Source organism: Tenrec ecaudatus, chromosome 12, assembly GCF_050624435.1.
Source record: "Tenrec ecaudatus isolate mTenEca1 chromosome 12, mTenEca1.hap1, whole genome shotgun sequence".
In the NCBI taxonomy this organism is placed as follows: Eukaryota; Metazoa; Chordata; class Mammalia; order Afrosoricida; family Tenrecidae; genus Tenrec; species Tenrec ecaudatus.
Genome location: NC_134541.1, coordinates 95,093,613 through 95,098,438, shown reverse-complemented (window position 1 = coordinate 95,098,438; position 4,826 = coordinate 95,093,613). Strand labels below are relative to the sequence as shown.

The 4,826-nt window shown below is 45.9% G+C and overlaps 1 pseudogene; it reads right to left on the bottom strand.

Annotated features, from left to right (window-relative positions):
* Positions 1 to 658: 658 nt before the first annotated feature.
* Positions 659 to 1,543, bottom strand: LOC142422752 (lupus La protein pseudogene; annotated as a pseudogene).
* Between the last annotated feature and the right edge of the window lie 3,283 nt (positions 1,544 to 4,826).

Here is a 4,826-nt window from a genome sequence, read left to right as displayed (position 1 = left end):
TGGCTAGTTTACAGGAGTAAATGGTGGCCGTTTTTTCTAGTTTGCCTGAGTGTAGATGCTCTGCCGAGACCCGTTCAGTGTCATGGCAACATGCAAGCCTCCTCTGACTGATGGGTGGGGGTTGCCCAGGAGGAGCTATTTGAAGCCAGATCTCCTCCATGGAAAATGAGGATTCTACCACTGAACCACCAACGGGCACCTGTTTGTTTCATACCTCAGCATCCAACGTGCTCTCGTGGGCATTTCACAGGCTGGTTTCAGTTTATTGATTTATTATTAAAAGGTCATTTCATTGGGGGCTCATATAAGTCATAACAATCCACACCTCCATTGTGTCAGGCATGTTTGTACATGTGTTGCCATCACTCCTTTCTAGACATTGACTTTCTATTGAGCTCTTGGTGTCAGCTCCTCTTTTTCCCTTCCTCCTGACCCCTCGTGAACCCTTGATAACCTATAAATTATTATTTTCATACAGCTCCCTTCCCCCATGGTTTCTGTTGTTCGTCCCCCTGGAGGGTGTGTGTGTGTGGTTATGTGTCGATCATTGAGATTGGTTCCCCCGTCCTCCCCTTCTCTCCCCACCTTCGCCCTCCCCTTCTGGTATCGCTTTTCCTATTCCTGTTCCTGGATTCCGTGTGTCGTGAGCTCTTATCTCTTATCTGTACCTGAATGATGGATTATTGCTACTTGCATCTTTGGCATTATCCAGTACTTCTTCATCTTTTTCTTGAAATACAATTACGTTCTCTTTGTTCCTTGGACAAAGTCAATCCAATTGATGTTCTACATGACTTGTAAAAGCACGTGCAAGTCTTCTCTACACGTCTGATCACTGACGTTGCCTGGAACGCACAGCAAGCAGTGAACCTTTTCTCCTGGAGATTTCATTTCTGCATCTTCTGCTAACTTCTGTGTTCCTTCTTGCTCTGGTTTAGCTTGTCATTTAGCCTCCATTTTATTTTGCTTTCTTTTAAAATTCTTTTTTGTATAGTAATCATCCTTGAAAAAGATTACCAGGTCTGTGTCTTTATAGTTCTGGCCAGGAGTCTCCATGGATTTCTTAGCACATTCAAATCTCTCGAACGCAACAAATCTGGACCCCTCAGATCCTCGGTGCAATGTTCTCGTCTGAAGCCAGCATTCAGTCTTTGCCTTCCAACCATCCTTTATGTCATCAAGGGTTGCGTCATTGGGAAGCCGTTAATAAAAACACATGTTTTCACATCATTTTTATACTCGTTATTCACTTTGGGGAGGGGTTTGTAGGAAGATCTTTTTATTTTAGTTTTAGCTTCACTTATTTCATGAGCGCTACCTTTGATTTGCTCAATGCTACTACTACATTGAAGTCTGTTGCTAGATGGCTTACCCTGTTGAATTTGATCATTACCTCCAGTGGAACCCAACCTTCATCTAGTTTGATCTGCTCCTTTAAAATTTTGTCCCGAAGCAAATGAAAGTCACCAAAATAATATTCAAACTGATGACAGATTTTGGTTTCCAGCTCAGTCAGTTTTTCACTATCATCATTTTTGGCCATTGTGGCTACCTGAAGAATTTCCTTTAGGGTCCCGGCTGCACAGAGACACCCCACTAGAGCCATAACAACAACAACAGCATGCTGACTTTCAAGCTCAACTACTTATTTTCGTAATCTGTCTTTTCAATTAGAGCAAGGTTTGTTTGTTTTTTTAAAGAAATCACCCACAGACTGTGTAGTATGGCAGAGACCAGACCAAAAGCAGGGATGTACATGGTAGACAATGGTGGAGGGGTGGGGGGGAGGAAAACAAAAGGATGAATATAAGGAAGAAAAGGGGAGTGGGGTTATGGGGCATTAATCCACCCAAGGGGAGGGTATTGTTTATATCACCACAGGGAAAGTGGGACCAGACTTCAACCCAGTGCTACAAGGTGTGAATGCAATATCCCGGCGTGGAGTAGGGAACCAGTGGAGAGGTCTGGGAGGCTGGCCCCAGCACCATAAATTAAGTGGATTCCGGGCCCTGCTCCGAGAAGAATATGTTCCAAAGGACGACATTGACTCTGCAGCTCCGGGAGATGGACATATCTGATCAGAGCACACGGGAGCAGATGAAGGGGCAGGAGGAGAGAGTGGAACACAGCCTGGCCCACCAGGCCATGAGGATGATGTTCCTGAGTAGAGCAGCCAGTCCACAGAGAGAACAACATGGCTGGCCCTACTATGAGACATGATGCCCCTCAGTGACTAAGGGCGATACAGGGGACAGCACTGGAGACACAGTGTGGGAATTGCACCTGACCTGATCCTACCACACCGAGGCAAAGCACTGGGGGAGTGCAGCGGAACAGCAAAGGAATGGAGTGGCAAGGTCCACAGGGAATGCTAAAAGTGGACTTTGGGGCCAGGGCATGGTGCCCCACCAGACAGGACTGGAAAACGCTCCTAAGGGCCAGCAAACGATCCCTGAACTAACTACAAGCTTTTCTTTTGTGAAGTGTTTTGTTCTCTCTCAGTGGTTTGTTTCTGTTGTTTTGTTGTCTGGTTGTATACTGTTGCTTTGTTTTCCTCTGTCTTGTTTTCGTGCATGTTAGTGTCTCCACAGGTCTGTCTGAATAGGACAGGCTGGATGAACTATCTGGAGGAACTGACAGTTCCGGGGGGGGGGGATTTGGGGTGGGGTGAGGTAAAGGGGTAAGGAAGGGGTGTCAACAAACACAGGGACAACGGAACAACATGGGATCCAAAATGGTAGAGAGGGGGGAGTGGCAGGCCTGGTGGGGAATGATCAAGGGTAAGGTTGCGTAGAGAAGAGGTATAGCTGTAGCCCAGGTGGGGACGGAGCATGGTAGTAGGGCAGGAGGAAAGTCAAGGGAGATGGAGAAAAGAGCTAGGAGTCAAGGGGCACTTGTGGAGGTCTAGACTAAGACATGTACATGCAAATATATATATATGAGGATGGGGAAATAGATCTATGTGTCTATATTTATAGGTTAAGTATTAAGGGGGCAGAAGGACCTTGGGCCTCTACTCAAACACTCCGTCAATGCATGAATACTTTCTTTTATTAAATTGGAACTCTATGATGCTCACTCTCCCAACACAACTGCTGAAGCCAAAGTGGGTGAACAAGTAAATGTGGTGAAGAAGGCTGATGGTGCCCGGCTATCAAAAGAGATAGTGACTGGGGTCTTAAAGGCTTGAAGATAAACAAGAGGCCATCTAGCTCAGAAGCAACAAAGCCCACATGGAAGAACACACCAGCCTGTGTGCTTACATGGTCCCGAAGGGATCAGTTATCAGGCATCAAAGAACAAAAACTCATATCATTGGTGCACACCTCCATGATAGGATCGCTGAAGACAAATGGGTGCATAAGCAAATGTGGTGAAGAAAGCTGATGGTGCCTGGCTATCAAAAGAGATAGTGTCTGGGGTCTTAAAGGTTTGAAGGTGAACAAGCGGCCATCTAGCTCAGAAGCAAAAAAGGCCCACATGGAAGAAGCACACCAGCCAGTGCGATCACGAGGTGCCAAAGGGACCAGGTATAAGGCATCATGCAAAAAAAAAAAAGATGTATGTATGTGTATATGTGTATATATATGTGTGTGTGTGTATATATATGTGTATATATATGTATATATATATATATATATATATATATATATATATATATATATATACCATATTGAATGAAGGGGGAAGTGCAGAGTGGAGACCCAAGGCCCAAGTGTCAACCACTAGAGATCCCCTCATAGAGGGGTTTAGGAGAGGAGATGGGTCAGTCAGGGTGAGAGGTAGTACCGATGAAGAACACAGCTTTCCCCCAGATCCTGGATGCTTCCTCCCCCCAACTACCATGATCCGAATTCTACCTTGCAGGGCTGGATAGGGCAGAGGATGTACACTGGTGCATATGGGGGCTGGAGGCACAGGGAATCCAGGGTGGATGATACCTTCAGGACCAAGGGTATGAGGGGCGATGCTGGGAGAGTGGTGAGTGGGTTGGAAAGGGGGAACTGATTACAAGGATCCACATGTGACCTCCTCCCTGGGAGATGGACGGCAGAGAAGGGGGGGAAGGGAGACTCCGGATAGGGCAAGATATGACAAAATAACAATGTATAAATTACCAAGGGCACATGAGGGAGGGGGGAGCGGGGAGGGAGGGGAAAAAAATAAAAAGAGGACCTAATGCAAAGGGCTTAAGTGGAGAGCAAATGCTTTGAGAATGATTGGGGTAGGGAATGTGCGGATGTGGTTTATACAATTGATGTATGTATATGAATGGATTGTGATAAGAGTTGTATGAGCCCCTAATAAAATGTAAAAAAAGAAAAGGAAAAAAAAAAGAAAATGATTAGGGCAAAGAATGTACAGATGTGCTTTATACAATTGATGTATGTATATGTATGGATTGTGATAAGAATTGTATGAGCCCCTAATAAAAAGTTTTAAAAAAATCACCCACAGGGAAAGAAGCACTAGACTTCAACACGGTGCTCTAAGACGTGAATGCAACGCATCTACAAGAAGCAGGGAACCAATAGAGAGGCCTGAGGGGTCGGTTCCAATCCCAACTACGTGGACAGCCTCCCTCCCCCCAGAAGAATTCACTTCAGAGGACAGCACTGAAGCTCCAGCTCAGGGAAAAGAACATGTCTGATCAGAGCACATGGGAGGAAATGAAGGGGGAGGAAGTGTGAGTGGAACACATTCTGGCCCACCAATCCCTGAGGACGATATTCCCGTTTAGAGCAGCCAAAGCACAGAGAGGACCATAGGACCGGCTCCAATACAAGACACAGCACCCCTAGTGACCCATAGTGCTAAGGGAGACA